The sequence below is a fragment of the Ictalurus punctatus genome, chromosome 13 (assembly GCF_001660625.3).
Source record: "Ictalurus punctatus breed USDA103 chromosome 13, Coco_2.0, whole genome shotgun sequence".
In the NCBI taxonomy this organism is placed as follows: Eukaryota; Metazoa; Chordata; class Actinopteri; order Siluriformes; family Ictaluridae; genus Ictalurus; species Ictalurus punctatus.
This window is the reverse complement of record NC_030428.2, coordinates 2,645,481-2,671,823: the sequence shown is the minus strand read 5'-3', so window position 1 is coordinate 2,671,823 and position 26,343 is coordinate 2,645,481. Positions and strand designations below refer to the sequence as shown.

The 26,343-nt window shown below is 42.4% G+C and overlaps 15 non-coding genes across 15 annotated transcripts; 9 read left to right on the top strand and 6 right to left on the bottom strand.

Moving 5' to 3' along the window:
• Positions 1 to 464: 464 nt before the first annotated feature.
• trnal-aag (transfer RNA leucine (anticodon AAG)) lies at positions 465 to 547 on the top strand. The gene has a single exon. It is a non-coding gene; the product is annotated as a tRNA-Leu (tRNA).
• A 376-nt stretch (positions 548 to 923) lies between these two features.
• Positions 924 to 1,005, top strand: trnas-uga (transfer RNA serine (anticodon UGA)). Its single transcript has one exon. It is a non-coding gene; the product is annotated as a tRNA-Ser (tRNA).
• An 867-nt stretch (positions 1,006 to 1,872) lies between these two features.
• trnas-aga (transfer RNA serine (anticodon AGA)) lies at positions 1,873 to 1,954 on the top strand. The gene has a single exon. It is a non-coding gene; the product is annotated as a tRNA-Ser (tRNA).
• Positions 1,955 to 7,098: 5,144 nt separating this feature from the next.
• trnas-uga (transfer RNA serine (anticodon UGA)) lies at positions 7,099 to 7,180 on the top strand. The gene has a single exon. It is a non-coding gene; the product is annotated as a tRNA-Ser (tRNA).
• A 1,820-nt stretch (positions 7,181 to 9,000) lies between these two features.
• Positions 9,001 to 9,083, top strand: trnal-aag (transfer RNA leucine (anticodon AAG)). Its single transcript has one exon. It is a non-coding gene; the product is annotated as a tRNA-Leu (tRNA).
• A 376-nt stretch (positions 9,084 to 9,459) lies between these two features.
• Positions 9,460 to 9,541, top strand: trnas-uga (transfer RNA serine (anticodon UGA)). The gene has a single exon. It is a non-coding gene; the product is annotated as a tRNA-Ser (tRNA).
• A 561-nt stretch (positions 9,542 to 10,102) lies between these two features.
• trnal-cag (transfer RNA leucine (anticodon CAG)) lies at positions 10,103 to 10,185 on the top strand. Its single transcript has one exon. It is a non-coding gene; the product is annotated as a tRNA-Leu (tRNA).
• A 3,593-nt stretch (positions 10,186 to 13,778) lies between these two features.
• Positions 13,779 to 13,861, top strand: trnal-aag (transfer RNA leucine (anticodon AAG)). The gene has a single exon. It is a non-coding gene; the product is annotated as a tRNA-Leu (tRNA).
• Positions 13,862 to 14,237: 376 nt separating this feature from the next.
• Positions 14,238 to 14,319, top strand: trnas-uga (transfer RNA serine (anticodon UGA)). The gene has a single exon. It is a non-coding gene; the product is annotated as a tRNA-Ser (tRNA).
• Positions 14,320 to 17,508: 3,189 nt separating this feature from the next.
• Positions 17,509 to 17,590, bottom strand: trnas-uga (transfer RNA serine (anticodon UGA)). Its single transcript has one exon. It is a non-coding gene; the product is annotated as a tRNA-Ser (tRNA).
• A 376-nt stretch (positions 17,591 to 17,966) lies between these two features.
• On the bottom strand, positions 17,967 to 18,049 carry trnal-aag (transfer RNA leucine (anticodon AAG)). The gene has a single exon. It is a non-coding gene; the product is annotated as a tRNA-Leu (tRNA).
• Positions 18,050 to 22,603: 4,554 nt separating this feature from the next.
• Positions 22,604 to 22,686, bottom strand: trnal-cag (transfer RNA leucine (anticodon CAG)). The gene has a single exon. It is a non-coding gene; the product is annotated as a tRNA-Leu (tRNA).
• A 561-nt stretch (positions 22,687 to 23,247) lies between these two features.
• Positions 23,248 to 23,329, bottom strand: trnas-uga (transfer RNA serine (anticodon UGA)). The gene has a single exon. It is a non-coding gene; the product is annotated as a tRNA-Ser (tRNA).
• Positions 23,330 to 23,705: 376 nt separating this feature from the next.
• Positions 23,706 to 23,789, bottom strand: trnal-aag (transfer RNA leucine (anticodon AAG)). The gene has a single exon. It is a non-coding gene; the product is annotated as a tRNA-Leu (tRNA).
• Positions 23,790 to 25,653: 1,864 nt separating this feature from the next.
• On the bottom strand, positions 25,654 to 25,735 carry trnas-uga (transfer RNA serine (anticodon UGA)). Its single transcript has one exon. It is a non-coding gene; the product is annotated as a tRNA-Ser (tRNA).
• Positions 25,736 to 26,343: the final 608 nt, after the last annotated feature.

Sequence of the window (26,343 nt, the reverse complement as noted above, 5' to 3'; positions counted from 1 at the left end):
CCCAACGAGTAGCACTTACCAAATGATTCAGACAGGTCAGAGCCATTGTTAGGGTATCAGTTGTAACAATAATGCTGAGTGACCTCTTCCCTATCAACCGTAAGAATTATCAATAAGAGTAAACAATCATTGCATACCTGCTATTGTACAAAGTCTTCAGTCAGATATTACCGCTTGCCCACTATTGAATTGTGAGATGCCAGACTCGGGCGTTGTTCATCTCAGTGTCTGGTTTGCTGTGGCTGTTACCCAAGCTTGTATGAGAAGCTATGGAGCCGTTAAAAATCCAGGTATGTCACCTTAAAAAGTGTTGTCCTCTCCTGGAAACATTTGGGTCAAAATACTGCATGGGTTCCCTTTAAATCACTGCCGTAGATATTCGACCAGTTAGACAAGTGTATATACGACTCATATGGTCAACATAATGTGCATCGTGCATGGTCCACGACGCACAGCGTCAGTGTGTCAGGATGGCCGAGCGGTCTAAGGCGCTGCGTTAAGGTCGCAGTCTCCTCTGGAGGCGTGGGTTCAAATCCCACTTCTGACAACCTGACCAGTTGCTGCACCCTCGGTCGAGGGTCTGAAAGACTGTTTGTAACGTAGTTCCTCTTTGCATGGAATTCATTTTGAAGTAAGTCACTTGAAATGTATAGTTTAGAACGCTTACAAACAGGTTTAAGCTTCTGTTTGCCACACTATGCTTAAGAGTTGTTCACTGAAGCCCATTCTAGTCCTAAACTATAACACTGTCTTGATTCTATGGCACGCTCCGTGGCTGGTTGCCGAGGGAACCAACTACACTGCCTCGTTGTGTTGCCGAAATACCTGAGCAGGGTCCCTAACGGAAGCCTATACATTCTGAAACAAAGTGCATGGATCAAATACGATCAGACAGTGGTCCATGCTGAAGCAAGGCTTTTTACGTAGTTGTGGCCGAGTGGTTAAGGCGATGGACTTGAAATCCATTGGGGTTTCCCCGCGCAGGTCCGAATCCTGCCAACTACGTCTGAGATTTGGTTTGTGATTCCAGTGCTGGGGTAGCAAGAGTGAGGACAAACCTGTCTGGATTCTTCCCTGAAACACCATGTACCTTAAATGCTATTAAAAGTTTACAGTTGTTGCATACCTGCTGTTGTACTGAGAATTTACCAATTGAACCAATGGATGCTTTTCATTCTGAGGGACCCAAGAGTCTGGTGTTGTTCCTTTAAACATTCAGGAGCTGCCCAGATGATGGTTCGCATCCAACCCACATCCAAATCCAAAGGGACAAAATCGCTGACGATCGTTAAGCAGTTCATGTGAATAAAGAAATAAAGAAAGAAAAAAACTGTACACAGAATAAATTACACCAAATGCACTGGGAACAGTTTAACTAAATCTTTATGAAGTGAAACAATATTACGGTTTCAACATTTCCTATTATTGCTGTCACTGAAAGGTACCAAAGCTTGCAGAAAACGACATTAAAACCGAAGTATATGTGATACAACTGGGCTAACATCCAGAGACACATTGCACAAGTCACAGAAGACGGTAAAGGCAAATGCACAGAGGAGACCACCCCAACGAGAAGCGCTTATGAATATATTGTAAATCAAGTTTAGAACGCTTACAAATAGGTTGAAGCTTCTGTTTGCCTCACTATGCTTAAGAGTTGTTCACTGAAGCCCATTCTAGGCTTAAACTACAACACTGTCTTGATTCTATGGCACTGTCCATGGATGGTTGCCGAGGGAACCGACTACACTGCCTCGTTGTGTTGCCGAAATGCCTGAGCAGGGTCCCTGACGGAAGCCTATACATTCTGAAACAAAGTGCATGGATCAAATACGATCAGACAGTGGTCCATGCTGAAGCAAGGCTTTTTACGTAGTTGTGGCCGAGTGGTTAAGGCGATGGACTAGAAATCCATTGGGGTTTCCCCGCGCAGGTTCGAATCCTGCCAACTACGTCTGCGATTTGGTTTGTGATTCCGTTGCTGGGGTAGACAGAATGACCACAAGCCTGACTGTATTCTTCACTGGAACACCATGTACCTTAAATGCTATTAAAAGTTTACAGTTGTTGCATACCTGCTGTTGTACTGGGAATTTGCCAATTGAACCAATGGATGCTTTTCATTCTGAGGGACCCAAGAGTCTGGTGTTGTTCCTTTAAACATTCAGGAGCTGCCCAGATGATGGTTCGCATCCAACCCACATCCAAATCCAAAGGGACAAAAGCGCTGACGATCGTTAAGCAGTTCATGTGAATAAAGAAATAAAGAAAGAAAAAAACTGTACACAGAATAAATTACACCAAATACACTGGGAACAGTTTAACTAAATCTTTATGAAGTGAAACAATATTACGGTTTCAACATTTCCTATTATTGCTGTCACTGAAAGGTACCAAAGCTTGTAGAAAATGACATTAAAACCAAAGTATATGTGATACAACTGGGGTAACATCCAGAGACACATTGCACCAGTCACAGAAGACGGTAAAGGCAAATACACAGAGGAGACCGCCCCAACGAGAAGCGCTTATGAATATATTGTAAATCAAGTGCTCCTATTTGAAGAAATCTAATTGTGCTTTCTTTTGAAAGTATTGGATGTTGTCCGAACTGTTTAACGTTTAATCAATTGAAAAAATAAACTAATAAATAAATAAATGAATAAACAAAATAATATCAATCAATCAATCAATCAAAAAATAATAAAATGAAAAAAAAAGGAAGTATCTTTAGTTGCTTCAATCATCCAAAAGCACCCCAACAAATAGCACTTACCATTCAGGAAGGTCAGAGCCATTGATAGAATAACGACTGTGACAATAAGACAGATGGGTGGTCTGCTTCTTTGCATCTTCTCCTGCCGTATTCACCACAACAAATATAATCACTACATTCCCGCTATCCTAGAAGTTGTCCACTGAGAATTTAGCAGTTGACCACCATTTCATTCTGAGGGGCCTGAGTCAAGTGTTGTTCCTTTGAATGCTCAGAGTCTGATCATAACTTGAGATGATTCACAGTCCAACCCACAGAATCCAATGTGACAATAGAAGTGATGACGGCAGATCACTCCATGTGAATGAACCAGGTGATTCACACATTGACAGGCAGTTATCACTCTAGATTGAGAGTAGGTACACAGCCAAATGATGCTTTCACTGATGTATTCAAAGGTATTGCTCCAAGAGATTTCAGCGTATGTTTCACTAAATATCTGTGCAAGAATTTTAAGAAATATTTATGAAGAGAAAGACTCAAGTTAGAATCTCAACAACGATGAATGTGATTATAGTTTCACACATCCGTGGTGTCCAAATTCACTGAAAGTTGCCCCAACTTGTAAGCAACAAGCAACTACCCCAACAAGTAGCACTTGCCAAATGATTCAGACAGGTCAGAGCCATTGTTAGGGTATCAGTTGTAACAATAATGCTGAGTGACCTCTTCCCTATCAACCGTAAGAATTATCAATAAGCGTAAACAATCATTGCATACCTGCTATTGTACAAAGTCTTCAGTCAGATATTACCGCTTGCCCACTATTGAATTGTGAGATGCCAGACTCGGGCGTTGTTCATTTCAGTGTCTGGTTTGTTGTGGCTGTTACCCAAGCTTGTATGACAAGCTATGGAGCTGTTAAAAATCCAGGTATGTCACCTTAAAAAGTGTTGTCCTCTCCTGGAAACATTTGGGTCAAAATACTGCATGGGTTCCCTTTAAATCACTGCCCGTAGATATTCGACCAGTCAGACAAGTGTTTATACGACTAGCACACGACTCAACATAATGTGCATCGTGCACGGTCCACGACGCGCAGCTTCAAAGTGTCAGGATGGCCGAGCGGTCTCCCCTGGAGGCGTGGGTTTAAATCCCGCTCCTGACATTTAGAGCCTTTGCTGCACTCTGTTGAGGGGTTGTTTGGCTGTTCCTCTTTCAAGAAATCCCTTGAAATGTCCCTGCATAGTTTAGGGTTCAAGTTTGAACTCCTCCTTGTAGCCCATTCTGGGGTTCAAACTTGAGCTTCTTCTCCAGATCAGGATGGCAGAGCAGTCCAAGGTGCTGCGTTCAGGTAGCAGTCTGGAGGCGTGGACTCAAATCCCACTTCTGACAACCTGACCAGTTGCTGCACCCTCGGTCGAGGGTCTGAAAGACTGTTTGTAACGTAGTTCCTCTTTGCATGGAATTCATTTTGAAGTAAGTCACTTGAAATGTATAGTTTAGAACGCTTACAAACAGGTTTAAGCTTCTGTTTGCCACACTATGCTTAAGAGTTGTTCACTGAAGCCCATTCTAGTCCTAAACTATAACACTGTCTTGATTCTATGGCACGCTCCGTGGCTGGTTGCCGAGGGAACCAACTACACTGCCTCGTTGTGTTGCCGAAATACCTGAGCAGGGTCCCTAACGGAAGCCTATACATTCTGAAACAAAGTGCATGGATCAAATACGATCAGACAGTGGTCCATGCTGAAGCAAGGCTTTTTACGTAGTTGTGGCCGAGTGGTTAAGGCGATGGACTTGAAATCCATTGGGTTTCCCCGCGCAGGTCCGAATCCTGCCAACTACGTCTGAGATTTGGTTTGTGATTCCAGTGCTGGGGTAGCAAGAGTGAGGACAAACCTGTCTGGATTCTTCCCTGAAACACCATGTACCTTAAATGCTATTAAAAGTTTACAGTTGTTGCATACCTGCTGTTGTACTGGGAATTTACCAATTGAATGAATGCTTTTCATTCTGAGGGACCCAAGAGTCTGGTGTTGTTCCTTTAAACATTCAGGAGCTGCCCAGATGATGGTTCGCATCCAACCCACATCCAAATCCAAAGGGACAAAATCGCTGACGATCGTTAAGCAGTTCATGTGAATAAAGAAATAAAGAAAGAAAAAAACTGTACACAGAATAAATTACACCAAATACACTGGGAACAGTTTAACTAAATCTTTATGAAGTGAAACAATATTACGGTTTCAACATTTCCTATTATTGCTGTCACTGAAAGGTACCAAAGCTTGCAGAAAATGACATTAAAACCGAAGTATATGTGATACAACTGGGGTAACATCCAGAGACACATTGCACCAGTCACAGAAGACGGTAAAGGCAAATGCACAGAGGAGACCGCCCCAACGAGAAGCGCTTATGAATATATTGTAAATCAAGTGCTCCTATTTGAAGAAGTCTAATTGTGCTTTCTTTTGAAAGTATTGGATGTTGTCCGAACTGTTTAACGTTTAATCAATTGAAAAAATAAACGAATAAATAAATAAATGAATAAACAAAAAAATATCAATCAATCAATAAATAAATAAATAATAAAATGAAAAAAAAGGAAGTATCTTTAGTTGCTTCAATCACCCAAAAGCACCCCAACAAATAGCACTTACCATTCAGGAAGGTCAGAGCCATTGATAGAATAACGACCGTGACAATAAGACAGATGGGTGGTCTGCTTCTTTGCATCTTCTCCTGCCGCATTCACCACAACAAATATAATCACTACATTCCCGCTATCCTAGAAGTTGTCCACTGAGAATTTAGCAGTTGACCACCATTTCATTCTGAGGGGCCTGAGTCAAGTGTTGTTCCTTTGAATGCTCAGAGTCTGATCATAACTTGAGATGATTCACAGTCCAACCCACAGAATCCAATGTGACAATAGAAGTGATGATGGCAGATCACTCCATGTGAATGAACCAGGTGATTCACACATTGACAGGCAGTTATCACTCTAGATTGAGAGTAGGTACACAGCCAAATGATGCTTTCACTGATGTATTCAAAGGTATTGCTCTAAGAGATTTCAGCGTATGTTTCACTAAATATCTGTGCAAGAATTTTAAGAAATATTTATGAAGAGAAAGACTCAAGTTAGAATCTCAACAACGATGAATGTGATTATAGTTTCACACATCCGTGGTGTCCAAATTCACTGAAAGTTGCCCCAACTTGTAAGCAACAAGCAACTACCCCAACAAGTAGCAAACTTGCCAATTGATTCAGACAGGTCAGAGCCATTGTTAGGGTATCAGTTGTAACAATAATGCTGAGTGACCTCTTCCCTATCAACCGTAAGAATTATCAATAAGAGTAAACAATCATTGCATACCTGCTATTGTACAAAGTCTTCAGTCAGATATTACCGCTTGCCCACTATTGAATTGTGAGATGCCAGACTCGGGCGTTGTTCATCTCAGTGTCTGGTTTGCTGTGGCTGTTACCCAAGCTTGTATGACAAGCTATGGAGCCGTTAAAAATCCAGGTATGTCACCTTAAAAAGTGTTGTCCTCTCCTGGAAACATTTGGGTCAAAATACTGCATGGGTTCCCTTTAAATCACTGCCCGTAGATATTCGACCAGTCAGACAAGTGTTTATACGACTAGCACACGACTCAACATAATGTGCATCGTGCACGGTCCACGACGCGCAGCTTCAACGTGTCAGGATGGCCGAGCGGTCTCCCCTGGAGGCGTGGGTTTATATCCCGCTCCTGACATTTAGAGCCTTTGCTGCACTCTGTTGAGGGGTTGTTTGGCTGTTCCTCTTTCAAGAAATCCCTTGAAATGTCCCTGCATAGTTTAGGGTTCAAGTTTGAACTCCTCCTTGTAGCCCATTCTGGGGTTCAAACTTGAGCTTCTTCTCCAGATCAGGATGGCAGAGCAGTCCAAGGTGCTGCGTTCAGGTAGCAGTCTGGAGGCGTGGACTCAAATCCCACTTCTGACAACCTGACCAGTTGCTGCACCCTCGGTCGAGGGTCTGAAAGACTGTTTGTAACGTAGTTCCTCTTTGCATGGAATTCATTTTGAAGTAAGTCACTTGAAATGTATAGTTTAGAACGCTTACAAACAGGTTTAAGCTTCTGTTTGCCACACTATGCTTAAGAGTTGTTCACTGAAGCCCATTCTAGTCCTAAACTATAACACTGTCTTGATTCTATGGCACGCTCCGTGGCTGGTTGCCGAGGGAACCAACTACACTGCCTCGTTGTGTTGCCGAAATACCTGAGCAGGGTCCCTAACGGAAGCCTATACATTCTGAAACAAAGTGCATGGATCAAATACGATCAGACAGTGGTCCATGCTGAAGCAAGGCTTTTTACGTAGTTGTGGCCGAGTGGTTAAGGCGATGGACTTGAAATCCATTGGGGTTTCCCCGCGCAGGTCCGAATCCTGCCAACTACGTCTGAGATTTGGTTTGTGATTCCAGTGCTGGGGTAGCAAGAGTGAGGACAAACCTGTCTGGATTCTTCCCTGAAACACCATGTACCTTAAATGCTATTAAAAGTTTACAGTTGTTGCATACCTGCTGTTGTACTGGGAATTTACCAATTGAATGAATGCTTTTCATTCTGAGGGACCCAAGAGTCTGGTGTTGTTCCTTTAAACATTCAGGAGCTGCCCAGATGATGGTTCGCATCCAACCCACATCCAAATCCAAAGGGACAAAAGCGCTGACGATCGTTAAGCAGTTCATGTGAATAAAGAAATAAAGAAAGAAAAAAACTGTACACAGAATAAATTACACCAAATACACTGGGAACAGTTTAACTAAATCTTTATGAAGTGAAACAATATTACGGTTTCAACATTTCCTATTATTGCTGTCACTGAAAGGTACCAAAGCTTGCAGAAAATGACATTAAAACCAAAGTATATGTGATACAACTGGGGTAACATCCAGAGACACATTGCACCAGTCACAGAAGACGGTAAAGGCAAATACACAGAGGAGACCGCCCCAACGAGAAGCGCTTATGAATATATTGTAAATCAAGTGCTCCTATTTGAAGAAATCTAATTGTGCTTTCTTTTGAAAGTATTGGATGTTGTCCGAACTGTTTAACGTTTAATCAATTGAAAAAATAAACTAATAAATAAATAAATGAATAAACAAAATAATATCAATCAATCAATCAATCAAAAAATAATAAAATGAAAAAAAAAGGAAGTATCTTTAGTTGCTTCAATCATCCAAAAGCACCCCAACAAATAGCACTTACCATTCAGGAAGGTCAGAGCCATTGATAGAATAACGACCGTGACAATAAGACAGATGGGTGGTCTGCTTCTTTGCATCTTCTCCTGCCGTATTCACCACAACAAATATAATCACTACATTCCCGCTATCCTAGAAGTTGTCCACTGAGAATTTACCAGTTGACCACCATTTCATTCTGAGGGGCCTGAGTCAAGTGTTGTTCCTTTGAATGCTCAGAGTCTGATCATAACTTGAGATGATTCACAGTCCAACCCACAGAATCCAATGTGACAATAGAAGTGATGATGGCAGATCACTCCATGTGAATGAACCAGGTGATTCACACATTGACAGGCAGTTATCACTCTAGATTGAGAGTAGGTACACAGCCAAATGATGCTTTCACTGATGTATTCAAAGGTATTGCTCTAAGAGATTTCAGCGTATGTTTCACTAAATATCTGTGCAAGAATTTTAAGAAATATTTATGAAGAGAAAGACTCAAGTTAGAATCTCAACAACGATGAATGTGATTATAGTTTCACACATCCGTGGTGTCCAAATTCACTGAAAGTTGCCCCAACTTGTAAGCAACAAGCAACTACCCCAACAAGTAGCACTTACCAAATGATTCAGACAGGTCAGAGCCATTGTTAGGGTATCAGTTGTAACAATAATGCTGAGTGACCTCTTCCCTATCAACCGTAAGAATTATCAATAAGAGTAAACAATCATTGCATACTATTGAATTGTGAGATGCCAGACTCGGGCGTTGTTCATCTCAGTGTCTGGATTGCTGTGGCTGTTACCCAAGCTTGTATGACAAGCTATGGAGCCGTTAAAAATCCAGGTATGTCACCTTAAAAAGTGTTGTCCTCTCCTGGAAACATTTGGGTCAAAATACTGCATGGGTTCCCTTTAAATCACTGCCGTAGATATTCGACCAGTTAGACAAGTGTATATACGACTCATATGGTCAACATAATGTGCATCGTGCATGGTCCACGACGCACAGCGTCAGTGTGTCAGGATGGCCGAGCGGTCTAAGGCGCTGCGTTAAGGTTGCAGTCTCCTCTGGAGGCGTGGGTTCAAATCCCACTTCTGACAACCTGACCAGTTGCTGCACCCTCGGTCGAGGGTCTGAAAGACTGTTTGTAACGTAGTTCCTCTTTGCATGGAATTCATTTTGAAGTAAGTCACTTGAAATGTTTAGTTTAGAACGCTTACAAACAGGTTTAAGCTTCTGTTTGCCACACTATGCTTAAGAGTTGTTCACTGAAGCCCATTCTAGTCCTAAACTATAACACTGTCTTGATTCTATGGCATGCTCCGTGGCTGGTTGCCGAGGGAACCAACTACACTGCCTCGTTGTGTTGCCGAAATACCTGAGCAGGGTCCCTAACGGAAGCCTATACATTCTGAAACAAAGTGCATGGATCAAATACGATCAGACAGTGGTCCATGCTGAAGCAAGGCTTTTTACGTAGTTGTGGCCGAGTGGTTAAGGCGATGGACTTGAAATCCATTGGGGTTTCCCCGCGCAGGTCCGAATCCTGCCAACTACGTCTGAGATTTGGTTTGTGATTCCAGTGCTGGGGTAGCAAGAGTGAGGACAAACCTGTCTGGATTCTTCCCTGAAACACCATGTACCTTAAATGCTATTAAAAGCTTACAGTTGTTGCATACCTGCTGTTGTACTGGGAATTTACCAATTGAATGAATGCTTTTCATTCTGAGGGACCCAAGAGTCTGGTGTTGTTCCTTTAAACATTCAGGAGCTGCCCAGATCAAACAATCATTGCATACCTGCTATTGTACAAAGTCTTCAGTCAGATATTACCGCTTGCCCACTATTGAATTGTGAGATGCCAGACTCGGGCGTTGTTCATTTCAGTGTCTGGTTTGCTGTGGCTGTTACCCAAGCTTGTATGACAAGCCGTTAAAAATCCAGCTATGTCACCTTAAAAAGTGTTGTCCTCTCCTGGAAACATTTGGGTCAAAATACTGCATGGGTTCCCTTTAAATCACTGCCCGTAGATATTCGACCAGTTAGACAAGTGTATATACGACTCATATGGTCAACATAATGTGCATCGTGCACGGTCCACGACGCGCAGCTTCAAAGTGTCAGGATGGCCGAGCGGTCTAAGGCGCTGCGTTCAGGTCGCAGTCTCCCCTGGAGGCGTGGGTTCAAATCCCACTCCTGACATTTAGAGCCTTTGCTGCACTCTGTTGAGGGGTTATTTGGCTGTTCCTCTTTCAAGAAATCCCTTGAAATGTCCCTGCATAGTTTAGGGTGCCTGGGTTCAAGTTTGAACTCCTCCTTGTAGCCCATTCTGAGGTTCAAACTTGAGCTTCTTCTCCAGAGCAGAGCAGCGTTAAGGTCGCAGTCTCCTCTGGAGGAGTGGGTTCAAATCCCACTTCTGACAACCTGACCAGTTGCTGCACCCTCGGTCGAGGGTCTGAAAGACTGTTTGTAACGTAGTTCCTCTTTGCATGGAATTCATTTTGAAGTAAGTCACTTGAAATGTTTAGTTTAGAACGCTTACAAACAGGTTTAAGCTTCCGTTTGCCACACTATGCTTAAGAGTTGTTCACTGAAGCCCATTCTAGTCCTAAACTATAACACTGTCTTGATTCTATGGCACGCTCCGTGGCCGGTTGCCGAGGGAACCAACTACACTGCCTCGTTGTGTTGCCGAAATACCTGAGCAGGGTCCCTAACGGAAGCCTATACATTCTGAAACAAAGTGCATGGATCAAATACGATCAGACAGTGGTCCATGCTGAAGCAAGGCTTTTTACGTAGTTGTGGCCGAGTGGTTAAGGCAATGGACTTGAAATCCAATCATTGCATACCTGCTATTGTACAAAGTCTTCAGTCAGATATTACCGCTTGCCCACTATTGAATTGTGAGATGCCAGACTCGGGCGTTGTTCATCTCAGTGTCTGGTTTGCTGTGGCTGTTACCCAAGCTTGTATGACAAGCTATGGAGCCGTTAAAAATCCAGGTATGTCACCTTAAAAAGTGTTGTCCTCTCCTGGAAACATTTGGGTCAAAATACTGCATGGGTTCCCTTTAAATCACTGCCCGTAGATATTCGACCAGTCAGACAAGTGTTTATACGACTAGCACACGACTCAACATAATGTGCATCGTGCACGGTCCACGACGCGCAGCTTCAACGTGTCAGGATGGCCGAGCGGTCTCCCCTGGAGGCGTGGGTTTATATCCCGCTCCTGACATTTAGAGCCTTTGCTGCACTCTGTTGAGGGGTTGTTTGGCTGTTCCTCTTTCAAGAAATCCCTTGAAATGTCCCTGCATAGTTTAGGGTTCAAGTTTGAACTCCTCCTTGTAGCCCATTCTGGGGTTCAAACTTGAGCTTCTTCTCCAGATCAGGATGGCAGAGCAGTCCAAGGTGCTGCGTTCAGGTAGCAGTCTGGAGGCGTGGACTCAAATCCCACTTCTGACAATCAGCCCAGTTGCTGCACCCTCGGTCGAGGGTCTGAAAGACTGTTTGTAACGTAGTTCCTCTTTGCATGGAATTCATTTTGAAGTAAGTCACTTGAAATGTTTAGTTTAGAACGCTTACAAACAGGTTTAAGCTTCTGTTTGCCACACTATGCTTAAGAGTTGTTCACTGAAGCCCATTCTAGTCCTAAACTATAACACTGTCTTGATTCTATGGCACGCTCCGTGGCCGGTTGCCGAGGGAACCAACTACACTGCCTCGTTGTGTTGCCGAAATACCTGAGCAGGGTCCCTAACGGAAGCCTATACATTCTGAAACAAAGTGCATGGATCAAATACGATCAGACAGTGGTCCATGCTGAAGCAAGGCTTTTTACGTAGTTGTGGCCGAGTGGTTAAGGCGATGGACTTGAAATCCATTGGGGTTTCCCCGCGCAGGTCCGAATCCTGCCAACTAAGTCTGAGATTTGGTTTGTGATTCCAGTGCTGGGGTAGCAAGAGTGAGGACAAACCTGTCTGGATTCTTCCCTGAAACACCATGTACCTTAAATGCTATTAAAAATTTACAGTTGTTGCATACCTGCTGTTGTACTGAGAATTTACCAATTGAACCAATGGATGCTTTTCATTCTGAGGGACCCAAGAGTCTGTTGTTGTTCCTTTAAACATTCAGGAGCTGCCCAGATGATGGTTCGCATCCAACCCACATCCAAATCCAAAGGGACAAAATCGCTGACGATCGTTAAGCAGTTCATGTGAATAAAGAAATAAAGAAAGAAAAAAACTGTACACAGAATAAATTACACCAAATACACTGGGAACAGTTTAACTAAATCTTTATGAAGTGAAACAATATTACGGTTTCAACATTTCCTATTATTGCTGTCACTGAAAGGTACCAAAGCTTGCAGAAAATGACATTAAAACCGAAGTATATGTGATACAACTGGGGTAACATCCAGAGACACATTGCACCAGTCACAGAAGACGGTAAAGGCAAATGCACAGAGGAGACCGCCCCAACGAGAAGCGCTTATGAATATATTGTAAATCAAGTGCTCCTATTTGAAGAAGTCTAATTGTGCTTTCTTTTGAAAGTATTGGATGTTGTCCGAACTGTTTAACGTTTTATCAATTGAAAAAATAAACGAATAAATAAATAAATGAATAAACAAAAAAATATCAATCAATCAATCAATCAATAAATAATAAAATGAAAAAAAAAAGGAAGTATCTTTAGTTGCTTCAATCACCCAAAAGCACCCCAACAAATAGCACTTACCATTCAGGAAGGTCAGAGCCATTGATAGAATAACAACCGTGACAATAAGACAGATGGGTGGTCTGCTTCTTTGCATCTTCTCCTGCCGCATTCACCACAACAAATATAATCACTACATTCCCGCTATCCTAGAAGTTGTCCACTGAGAATTTAGCAGTTGACCACCATTTCATTCTGAGGGGCCTGAGTCAAGTGTTGTTCCTTTGAATGCTCAGAGTCTGATCATAACTTGAGATGATTCACAGTCCAACCCACAGAATCCAATGTGACAATAGAAGTGATGATGGCAGATCACTCCATGTGAATGAACCAGGTGATTCACACATTGACAGGCAGTTATCACTCTAGATTGAGAGTAGGTACACAGCCAAATGATGCTTTCACTGATGTATTCAAAGGTATTGCTCTAAGAGATTTCAGCGTATGTTTCACTAAATATCTGTGCAAGAATTTTAAGAAATATTTATGAAGAGAAAGACTCAAGTTAGAATCTCAACAACGATGAATGTGATTATAGTTTCACACATCCGTGGTGTCCAAATTCACTGAAAGTTGCCCCAACTTGTAAGCAACAAGCAACTACCCCAACAAGTAGCACTTACCAAATGATTCAGACAGGTCAGAGCCATTGTTAGGGTATCAGTTGTAACAATAATGCTGAGTGACCTCTTCCCTATCAACCGTAAGAATTATCAATAAGAGTAAACAATCATTGCATACCTGCTATTGTACAAAGTCTTCAGTCAGATATTACCGCTTGCCCACTATTGAATTGTGAGATGCCAGACTCGGGCGTTGTTCATCTCAGTGTCTGGATTGCTGTGGCTGTTACCCAAGCTTGTATGACAAGCTATGGAGCCGTTAAAAATCCAGGTATGTCACCTTAAAAAGTGTTGTCCTCTCCTGGAAACATTTGGGTCAAAATACTGCATGGGTTCCCTTTAAATCACTGCCGTAGATATTCGACCAGTTAGACAAGTGTATATACGACTCATATGGTCAACATAATGTGCATCGTGCATGGTCCACGACGCACAGCGTCAGTGTGTCAGGATGGCCGAGCGGTCTAAGGCGCTGCGTTAAGGTCGCAGTCTCCTCTGGAGGCGTGGGTTCAAATCCCACTTCTGACAACCTGACCAGTTGCTGCACCCTCGGTCGAGGGTCTGAAAGACTGTTTGTAACGTAGTTCCTCTTTGCATGGAATTCATTTTGAAGTAAGTCACTTGAAATGTATAGTTTAGAACGCTTACAAACAGGTTTAAGCTTCTGTTTGCCACACTATGCTTAAGAGTTCTTCACTGAAGCCCATTCTAGTCCTAAACTATAACACTGTCTTGATTCTATGGCACGCTCCGTGGCTGGTTGCCGAGGGAACCAACTACACTGCCTCGTTGTGTTGCCGAAATACCTGAGCAGGGTCCCTAACGGAAGCCTATACATTCTGAAACAAAGTGCATGGATCAAATACGATCAGACAGTGGTCCATGCTGAAGCAAGGCTTTTTACGTAGTTGTGGCCGAGTGGTTAAGGCGATGGACTTGAAATCCATTGGGGTTTCCCCGCGCAGGTCCGAATCCTGCCAACTACGTCTGAGATTTGGTTTGTGATTCCAGTGCTGGGGTAGCAAGAGTGAGGACAAACCTGTCTGGATTCTTCCCTGAAACACCATGTACCTTAAATGCTATTAAAAGTTTACAGTTGTTGCATACCTGCTGTTGTACTGGGAAATTACCAAATGAATGAATGCTTTTCATTCTGAGGGACCCAAGAGTCTGGTGTTGTTCCTTTAAACATTCAGGAGCTTCCCAGATGATGGTTCGCATCCAACCCACATCCAAATCCAAAGGGACAAAATCGCTGACGATCGTTAAGCAGTTCATGTGAATAAAGAAATAAAGAAAGAAAAAAACTGTACACAGAATAAATTACACCAAATACACTGGGAACAGTTTAACTAAATCTTTATGAAGTGAAACAATATTACGGTTTCAACATTTCCTATTATTGCTGTCACTGAAAGGTACCAAAGCTTGCAGAAAATGACATTAAAACCAAAGTATATGTGATACAACTGGGGTAACATCCAGAGACACATTGCACCAGTCACAGAAGACGGTAAAGGCAAATGCACAGAGGAGACCGCCCCAACGAGAAGCGCTTATGAATATATTGTAAATCAAGTGCTCCTATTTGAAGAAGTCTAATTGTGCTTTCTTTTGAAAGTATTGGATGTTGTCCGAACTGTTTAACGTTTAATCAATTGAAAAAATAAACGAATAAATAAATAAATGAATAAACAAAAAAATATCAATCAATCAATAAATAAATAAATAATAAAATGAAAAAAAAGGAAGTATCTTTAGTTGCTTCAATCACCCAAAAGCACCCCAACAAATAGCACTTACCATTCAGGAAGGTCAGAGCCATTGATAGAATAACGACTGTGACAATAAGAAAGATGGGTGGTCTGCTTCTTTGCATCTTCTCCTGCCGCATTCACCACAACAAATATAATCACTACATTCCCGCTATCCTAGAAGTTGTCCACTGAGAATTTAGCAGTTGACCACCATTTCATTCTGAGGGGCCTGAGTCAAGTGTTGTTCCTTTGAATGCTCAGAGTCTGATCATAACTTGAGATGATTCACAGTCCAACCCACAGAATCCAATGTGACAATAGAAGTGATGATGGCAGATCACTCCATGTGAATGAACCAGGTGATTCACACATTGACAGGCAGTTATCACTCTAGATTGAGAGTAGGTACACAGCCAAATGATGCTTTCACTGATGTATTCAAAGGTATTGCTCTAAGAGATTTCAGCGTATGTTTCACTAAATATCTGTGCAAGAATTTTAAGAAATATTTATGAAGAGAAAGACTCAAGTTAGAATCTCAACAACGATGAATGTGATTATAGTTTCATGCATGGACCATGCACGATGCACATTATGTTGACCATATGAGTCGTATATACACTTGTCTGACTGGTCGAATATCTACGGGCAGTGATTTAAAGGGAACCCATGCAGTATTTTGACCCAAATGTTTCCAGGAGAGGACAACACTTTTTAAGGTGACATACCTGGATTTTTAACGGCTCCATAGCTTGTCATACAAGCTTGGGTAACAGCCACAGCAATCCAGACACTGCGATGAACAACGCCCGAGTCTGGCATCTCACAATTCAATAGTGGGCAAGCGGTAATATCTGACTGAAGACTTTGTACAATAGCAGGTATGCAATGATTGTTTACTCTTATTGATAATTCTTACGGTTGATAGGGAAGAGGTCACTCAGCATTATTGTTACAACTGATACCCTAACAATGGCTCTGACCTGTCTGAATCATTTGGTAAGTGCTACTTGTTGGGGTAGTTGCTTGTTGCTTACAAGTTGGGGCAACTTTCAGTGAATTTGGACACCACGGATGTGTGAAACTATAATCACATTCATCGTTGTTGAGATTCTAACTTGAGTCTTTCTCTTCATAAATATTTCTTAAAATTCTTGCACAGATATTTAGTGAAACATACGCTGAAATCTCTTAGAGCAATACCTTTGAATACATCAGTGAAAGCATCATTTGGCTGTGTACCTACTCTCAATCTAGAGTGATAACTGCCTGTCAATGTGTGAATCACCTGGTTCATTCACATGGAGTGATCTGCCATCATCACTTCTATTGTCACATTGGATTCTGTGGGTTGGACTGTGAATCATCTCAAGTTATGATCAGACTCTGAGCATTCAAAGGAACAACACTTGACTCAGGCCCCTCAGAATGAAATGGTGGTCAACTGGTAAATTCTCAGTGGACAACTTCTAGGATAGCGGGAATGTAGTGATTATATTTGTTGTGGTGAATGCGGCAGGAGAAGATGCAAAGAAGCAGACCACCCATCTTTCTTATTGTCACAGTCGTTATTCTATCAATGGCTCTGACCTTCCTGAATGGTAAGTGCTATTTGTTGGGGTGCTTTTGGGTGATTGAAGCAACTAAAGATACTTCCTTTTTTTTCATTTTATTATTTATTTATTTATTGATTGATTGATATTTTTTTGTTTATTCATTTATTTATTTATTCGTTTATTTTTTCAATTGATTAAACGTTAAACAGTTCGGACAACATCCAATACTTTCAAAAGAAAGCACAATTAGACTTCTTCAAATAGGAGCACTTGATTTACAATATATTCATAAGCGCTTCTCGTTGGGGCGGTCTCCTCTGTGCATTTGCCTTTACCGTCTTCTGTGACTGGTGCAATGTGTCTCTGGATGTTACCCCAGTTGTATCACATATACTTCGGTTTTAATGTCATTTTCTGCAAGCTTTGGTACCTTTCAGTGACAGCAATAATAGGAAATGTTGAAACCGTAATATTGTTTCACTTCATAAAGATTTAGTTAAACTGTTCCCAGTGTATTTGGTGTAATTTATTCTGTGTACAGTTTTTTTCTTTCTTTATTTCTTTATTCACATGAACTGCTTAACGATCGTCAGCGATTTTGTCCCTTTGGATTTGGATGTGGGTTGGATGCGAACCATCATCTGGGCAGCTCCTGAATGTTTAAAGGAACAACACCAGACTCTTGGGTCCCTCAGAATGAAAAGCATTCATTCAATTGGTAAATTCCCAGTACAACAGCAGGTATGCAACAACTGTAAACTTTTAATAGCATTTAAGGTACATGGTGTTTCAGGGAAGAATCCAGACAGGTTTGTCCTCACTCTTGCTACCCCAGCACTGGAATCACAAACCAAATCTCAGACGTAGTTGGCAGGATTCGGACCTGCGCGGGGAAACCCCAATGGATTTCAAGTCCATCGCCTTAACCACTCGGCCACAACTACGTAAAAAGCCTTGCTTCAGCATGGACCACTGTCTGATCGTATTTGATCCATGCACTTTGTTTCAGAATGTATAGGCTTCCGTTAGGGACCCTGCTCAGGTATTTCGGCAACACAACGAGGCAGTGTAGTTGGTTCCCTCGGCAACCAGCCACGGAGCGTGCCATAGAATCAAGACAGTGTTATAGTTTAGGACTAGAATGGGCTTCAGTGAAGAACTCTTAAGCATAGTGTGGCAAACAGAAGCTTAAACCTGTTTGTAAGCGTTCTAAACTATACATTTCAAGTGACTTACTTCAAAATGAATTCCATGCAAAGAGGAACTACGTTACAAACAGTCTTTCAGACCCTCAACCGAGGGTGCAGCAACTGGTCAGGTTGTCAGAAGTGGGATTTGAACCCACGCCTCCAGAGGAGGCTGCGACCTTAACGCAGCGCCTTAGACCGCTCGGCCATCCTGACACACTGACGCTGTGCGTCGTGGACCATGCACGATGCACATTATGTTGCCCATATGAGTCGTATATACACTTGTCTAACTGGTCGAATATCTACGGCAGTGATTTAAAGGGAACCCATGCAGTATTTTGACCCAAATGTTTCCAGGAGAGGACAACACTTTTTAAGGTGACATACCTGGATTTTTAACGGCTCCATAGCTTGTCATACAAGCTTGGGTAACAGCCACAGCAATCCAGACACTGAGATGAACAACGCCCGAGTCTGGCATCTCACAATTCAATAGTGGGCAAGCGGTAATATCTGACTGAAGACTTTGTACAATAGCAGGTATGCAATGATTGTTTACTCTTATTGATAATTCTTACGGTTGATAGGGAAGAGGTCACTCAGCATTATTGTTACAACTGATACCCTAACAATGGCTCTGACCTGTCTGAATCATTTGGTAAGTGCTACTTGTTGGGGTAGTTGCTTGTTGCTTACAAGTTGGGGCAACTTTCAGTGAATTTGGACACCACGGATGTGTGAAACTATAATCACATTCATCGTTGTTGAGATTCTAACTTGAGTCTTTCTCTTCATAAATATTTCTTAAAATTCTTGCACAGATATTTAGTGAAACATACGCTGAAATCTCTTAGAGCAATACCTTTGAATACATCAGTGAAAGCATCATTTGGCTGTGTACCTACTCTCAATCTAGAGTGATAACTGCCTGTCAATGTGTGAATCACCTGGTTCATTCACATGGAGTGATCTGCCATCATCACTTCTATTGTCACATTGGATTCTGTGGGTTGGACTGTGAATCATCTCAAGTTATGATCAGACTCTGAGCATTCAAAGGAACAACACTTGACTCAGGCCCCTCAGAATGAAATGGTGGTCAACTGGTAAATTCTCAGTGGACAACTTCTAGGATAGCGGGAATGTAGTGATTATATTTGTTGTGGTGAATGCGGCAGGAGAAGATGCAAAGAAGCAGACCACCCATCTGTCTTATTGTCACGGTTGTTATTCTATCAATGGCTCTGACCTTCCTGAATGGTAAGTGCTATTTGTTGGGGTGCTTTTGGGTGATTGAAGCAACTAAAGATACTTCCTTTTTTTTTTCATTTTATTATTTATTGATTGATTGATTGATTGATATTTTTTTGTTTATTCATTTATTTATTTATTCGTTTATTTTTTCAATTGATAAAACGTTAAACAGTTCGGACAACATCCAATACTTTCAAAAGAAAGCACAATTAGACTTCTTCAAATAGGAGCACTTGATTTACAATATATTCATAAGCGCTTCTCGTTGGGGCGGTCTCCTCTGTGCATTTGCCTTTACCGTCTTCTGTGACTGGTGCAATGTGTCTCTGGATGTTACCCCAGTTGTATCACATATACTTCGGTTTTAATGTCATTTTCTGCAAGCTTTGGTACCTTTCAGTGACAGCAATAATAGGAAATGTTGAAACCGTAATATTGTTTCACTTCATAAAGATTTAGTTAAACTGTTCCCAGTGTATTTGGTGTAATTTATTCTGTGTACAGTTTTTTTCTTTCTTTATTTCTTTATTCACATGAACTGCTTAACGATCGTCAGCGATTTTGTCCCTTTGGATTTGGATGTGGGTTGGATGCGAACCATCATCTGGGCAGCTCCTGAATGTTTAAAGGAACAACAACAGACTCTTGGGTCCCTCAGAATGAAAAGCATCCATTGGTTCAATTGGTAAATTCTCAGTACAACAGCAGGTATGCAACAACTGTAAATTTTTAATAGCATTTAAGGTACATGGTGTTTCAGGGAAGAATCCAGACAGGTTTGTCCTCACTCTGTCTACCCCAGCACTGGAATCACAAACCAAATCTCAGACTTAGTTGGCAGGATTCGGACCTGCGCGGGGAAACCCCAATGGATTTCAAGTCCATCGCCTTAACCACTCGGCCACAACTACGTAAAAAGCCTTGCTTCAGCATGGACCACTGTCTGATCGTATTTGATCCATGCACTTTGTTTCAGAATGTATAGGCTTCCGTTAGGGACCCTGCTCAGGTATTTCGGCAACACAACGAGGCAGTGTAGTTGGTTCCCTCGGCAACCGGCCACGGAGCGTGCCATAGAATCAAGACAGTGTTATAGTTTAGGACTAGAATGGGCTTCAGTGAACAACTCTTAAGCATAGTGTGGCAAACAGAAGCTTAAACCTGTTTGTAAGCGTTCTAAACTAAACATTTCAAGTGACTTACTTCAAAATGAATTCCATGCAAAGAGGAACTACGTTACAAACAGTCTTTCAGACCCTCGACCGAGGGTGCAGCAACTGGGCTGATTGTCAGAAGTGGGATTTGAGTCCACGCCTCCAGACTGCTACCTGAACGCAGCACCTTGGACTGCTCTGCCATCCTGATCTGGAGAAGAAGCTCAAGTTTGAACCCCAGAATGGGCTACAAGGAGGAGTTCAAACTTGAACCCTAAACTATGCAGGGACATTTCAAGGGATTTCTTGAAAGAGGAACAGCCAAACAACCCCTCAACAGAGTGCAGCAAAGGCTCTAAATGTCAGGAGCGGGATTTAAACCCACGCCTCCAGGGGAGACCGCTCGGCCATCCTGACACGTTGAAGCTGCGCGTCGTGGACCGTGCACGATGCACATTATGTTGAGTCGTGTGCTAGTCGTATAAACACTTGTCTGACTGGTCGAATATCTACGGGCAGTGATTTAAAGGGAACCCATGCAGTATTTTGACCCAAATGTTTCCAGGAGAGGACAACACTTTTTAAGGTGACATACCTGGATTTTTAACGGCTCCATAGCTTGTCATACAAGCTTGGGTAACAGCCACAGCAAACCAGACACTGAGATGAACAACGCCCGAGTCTGGCATCTCACAATTCAATAGTGGGCAAGCGGTAATATCTGACTGAAGACTTTGTACAATAGCAGGTATGCAATGATTGGATTTCAAGTCCATTGCCTTAACCACTCGGCCACAACTACGTAAAAAGCCTTGCTTCAGCATGGACCACTGTCTGATCGTATTTGATCCATGCACTTTGTTTCAGAATGTATAGGCTTCCGTCAGGGACCCTGCTCAGGCATTTCGGCAACACAACGAGGCAGTGTAGTCGGTTCCCTCGGCAACCATCCATGGACAGTGCCATAGAATCAAGACAGTGTTGTAGTTTAAGCCTTGAATGGGCTTCAGTGAACAACTCTTAAGCATAGTGAGGCAAACAGAAGCTTCAACCTATTTGTAAGCGTTCTAAACTTGATTTACAATATATTCATAAGCGCTTCTCGTTGGGGCGGTCTCCTCTGTGCATTTGCCTTTACCGTCTTCTGTGACTTGTGCAATGTGTCTCTGGATGTTAGCCCAGTTGTATCACATATACTTCGGTTTTAATGTCGTTTTCTGCAAGCTTTGGTACCTTTCAGTGACAGCAATAATAGGAAATGTTGAAACCGTAATATTGTTTCACTTCATAAAGATTTAGTTAAACTGTTCCCAGTGTATTTGGTGTAATTTATTCTGTGTACAGTTTTTTTCTTTCTTTATTTCTTTATTCACATGAACTGCTTAACGATCGTCAGCGATTTTGTCCCTTTGGATTTGGATGTGGGTTGGATGCGAACCATCATCTGGGCAGCTCCTGAATGTTTAAAGGAACAACACCAGACTCTTGGGTCCCTCAGAATGAAAAGCATCCATTGGTTCAATTGGCAAATTCCCAGTACAACAGCAGGTATGCAACAACTGTAAACTTTTAATAGCATTTAAGGTACATGGTGTTTCAGTGAAGAATACAGTCAGGCTTGTTGTCACTCTGTCTACCCCAGCACTGGAATCACAAACCAAATCTCAGACGTAGTTGGCAGGATTCGGAACTGCGCGGGGAAACCCCAATGGATTTCAAGTCCATCGCCTTAACCACTCGGCCACAACTACGTAAAAAGCCTTGCTTCAGCATGGACCACTGTCTGATCGTATTTGATCCATGCACTTTGTTTCAGAATGTATAGGCTTCCGTTAGGGACCCTGCTCAGGTATTTCGGCAACACAACGAGGCAGTGTAGTTGGTTCCCTCGGCAACCGGCCACGGAGCGTGCCATAGAATCAAGACAGTGTTATAGTTTAGGACTAGAATGGGCTTCAGTGAACAACTCTTAAGCATAGTGTGGCAAACAGAAGCTTAAACCTGTTTGTAAGCGTTCTAAACTAAACATTTCAAGTGACTTACTTCAAAATGAATTCCATGCAAAGAGGAACTACGTTACAAACAGTCTTTCAGACCCTCGACCGAGGGTGCAGCAACTGGTCAGGTTGTCAGAAGTGGGATTTGAACCCACTCCTCCAGAGGAGACTGCGACCTTAACGCAGCACCTTGGACTGCTCTGCTCTGGAGAAGAAGCTCAAGTTTGAACCTCAGAATGGGCTACAAGGAGGAGTTCAAACTTGAACCCAGGCACCCTAAACTATGCAGGGACATTTCAAGGGATTTCTTGAAAGAGGAACAGCCAAATAACCCCTCAACAGAGTGCAGCAAAGGCTCTAAATGTCAGGAGTGGGATTTGAACCCACGCCTCCAGGGGAGACTGCAACCTGAACGCAGCGCCTTAGACCGCTCGGCCATCCTGACACTTTGAAGCTGCGCGTCGTGGACCGTGCACGATGCACATTATGTTGACCATATGAGTCGTATATACACTTGTCTAACTGGTCGAATATCTACGGGCAGTGATTTAAAGGGAACCCATGCAGTATTTTGACCCAAATGTTTCCAGGAGAGGACAACACTTTTTAAGGTGACATAGCTGGATTTTTAACGGCTTGTCATACAAGCTTGGGTAACAGCCACAGCAAACCAGACACTGAAATGAACAACGCCCGAGTCTGGCATCTCACAATTCAATAGTGGGCAAGCGGTAATATCTGACTGAAGACTTTGTACAATAGCAGGTATGCAATGATTGTTTGATCTGGGCAGCTCCTGAATGTTTAAAGGAACAACACCAGACTCTTGGGTCCCTCAGAATGAAAAGCATTCATTCAATTGGTAAATTCCCAGTACAACAGCAGGTATGCAACAACTGTAAGCTTTTAATAGCATTTAAGGTACATGGCGTTTCAGGGAAGAATCCAGACAGGTTTGTCCTCACTCTTGCTACCCCAGCACTGGAATCACAAACCAAATCTCAGACGTAGTTGGCAGGATTCGGACCTGCGCGGGGAAACCCCAATGGATTTCAAGTCCATCGCCTTAACCACTCGGCCACAACTACGTAAAAAGCCTTGCTTCAGCATGGACCACTGTCTGATCGTATTTGATCCATGCACTTTGTTTCAGAATGTATAGGCTTCCGTTAGGGACCCTGCTCAGGTATTTCGGCAACACAACGAGGCAGTGTAGTTGGTTCCCTCGGCAACCAGCCACGGAGCGTGCCATAGAATCAAGACAGTGTTATAGTTTAGGACTAGAATGGGCTTCAGTGAACAACTCTTAAGCATAGTGTGGCAAACAGAAGCTTAAACCTGTTTGTAAGCTTTCTAAACTATACATTTCAAGTGACTTACTTCAAAATGAATTCCATGCAAAGAGGAACTACGTTACAAACAGTCTTTCAGACCCTCGACCGAGGGTGCAGCAACTGGTCAGGTTGTCAGAAGTGGGATTTGAACCCCATGCCTCCAGAGGAGACTGCGACCTTAACGCAGCGCCTTAGACCGCTCGGCCATCCTGACACACTGACGCTGTGCGTCGTGGACCATGCACGATGCACATTATGTTGACCATATGAGTCGTATATACACTTGTCTAACTGGTCGAATATCTACGGCAGTGATTTAAAGGGAACCCATGCAGTATTTTGACCCAAATGTTTCCAGGAGAGGACAACACTTTTTAAGGTGACATACCTGGATTTTTAACGGCTCCATAGCTTGTCATACAAGCTTGGGTAACAGCCACAGCAATCCAGACACTGCGATGAACAACGCCCGAGTCTGGCATCTCACAATTCAATAGTGGGCAAGCGGTAATATCTGACTGAAGACTTTGTACAATAGCAGGTATGCAATGATTGTTTACTCTTATTGATAATTCTTACGGTTGATAGGGAAGAGGTCACTCAGCATTATTGTTACAACTGATACCCTAACAATGGCTCTGACCTGTCTGAATCATTTGGTAAGTGCTACTTGTTGGGGTAGTTGCTTGTTGCTTACAAGTTGGGGCAACTTTCAGTGAATTTGGACACCACGGATGTGTGAAACTATAATCACATTCATCGTTGTTGAGATTCTAACTTGAGTCTTTCTCTTCATAAATATTTCTTAAAATTCTTGCACAGATATTTAGTGAAACATACGCTGAAATCTCTTAGAGCAATACCTTTGAATACATCAGTGAAAGCATCATTTGGCTGTGTACCTACTCTCAATCTAGAGTGATAACTGCCTGTCAATGTGTGAATCACCTGGTTCATTCACATGGAGTGATCTGCCATCATCACTTCTATTGTCACATTGGATTCTGTGGGTTGGACTGTGAATCATCTCAAGTTATGATCAGACTCTGAGCATTCAAAGGAACAACACTTGACTCAGGCCCCTCAGAATGAAATGGTGGTCAACTGCTAAATTCTCAGTGGACAACTTCTAGGATAGCGGGAATGTAGTGATTATATTTGTTGTGGTGAATGCGGCAGGAGAAGATGCAAAGAAGCAGACCACCCATCTGTCTTATTGTCACGGTCGTTATTCTATCAATGGCTCTGACCTTCCTGAATGGTAAGTGCTATTTGTTGGGGTGCTTTTGGGTGATTGAAGCAACTAAAGATACTTCCTTTTTTTTCATTTTATTATTTATTTATTTATTGATTGATTGATATTTTTTTGTTTATTCATTTATTTATTTATTCGTTTATTTTTTCAATTGATTAAACGTTAAACAGTTCGGACAACATCCAATACTTTCAAAAGAAAGCACAATTAGACTTCTTCAAATAGGAGCACTTGATTTACAATATATTCATAAGCGCTTCTCGTTGGGGCGGTCTCCTCTGTGCATTTGCCTTTACCGTCTTCTGTGACTGGTGCAATGTGTCTCTGGATGTTACCCCAGTTGTATCACATATACTTCGGTTTTAATGTCATTTTCTGCAAGCTTTGGTACCTTTCAGTGACAGCAATAATAGGAAATGTTGAAACCGTAATATTGTTTCACTTCATAAAGATTTAGTTAAACTGTTCCCAGTGTATTTGGTGTAATTTATTCTGTGTACAGTTTTTTTCTTTCTTTATTTCTTTATTCACATGAACTGCTTAACGATCGTCAGCGATTTTGTCCCTTTGGATTTGGATGTGGGTTGGATGCGAACCATCATCTGGGCAGCTCCTGAATGTTTAAAGGAACAACACCAGACTCTTGGGTCCCTCAGAATGAAAAGCATTCATTCAATTGGTAAATTCCCAGTACAACAGCAGGTATGCAACAACTGTAAACTTTTAATAGCATTTAAGGTACATGGTGTTTCAGGGAAGAATCCAGACAGGTTTGTCCTCACTCTTGCTACCCCAGCACTGGAATCACAAACCAAATCTCAGACGTAGTTGGCAGGATTCGGACCTGCGCGGGGAAACCCCAATGGATTTCAAGTCCATCGCCTTAACCACTCGGCCACAACTACGTAAAAAGCCTTGCTTCAGCATGGACCACTGTCTGATCGTATTTGATCCATGCACTTTGTTTCAGAATGTATAGGCTTCCGTTAGGGACCCTGCTCAGGTATTTCGGCAACACAACGAGGCAGTGTAGTTGGTTCCCTCGGCAACCAGCCACGGAGCGTGCCATAGAATCAAGACAGTGTTATAGTTTAGGACTAGAATGGGCTTCAGTGAACAACTCTTAAGCATAGTGTGGCAAACAGAAGCTTAAACCTGTTTGTAAGCGTTCTAAACTAAACATTTCAAGTGACTTACTTCAAAATGAATTCCATGCAAAGAGGAACTATGTTACAAACAGTCTTTCAGACCCTCGACCGAGGGTGCAGCAACTGGTCAGGTTGTCAGAAGTGGGATTTGAACCCACTCCTCCAGAGGAGACTGCGACCTTAACGCAGCACCTTGGACTGCTCTGCCAAGACTGCTCTGCTCTGGAGAAGAAGCTCAAGTTTGAACCTCAGAATGGGCTACAAGGAGGAGTTCAAACTTGAACCCAGGCACCCTAAACTATGCAGGGACATTTCAAGGCCACAAGGCCATTTCAAGGAATAAACATTTCAAGGATTTCTTGAAA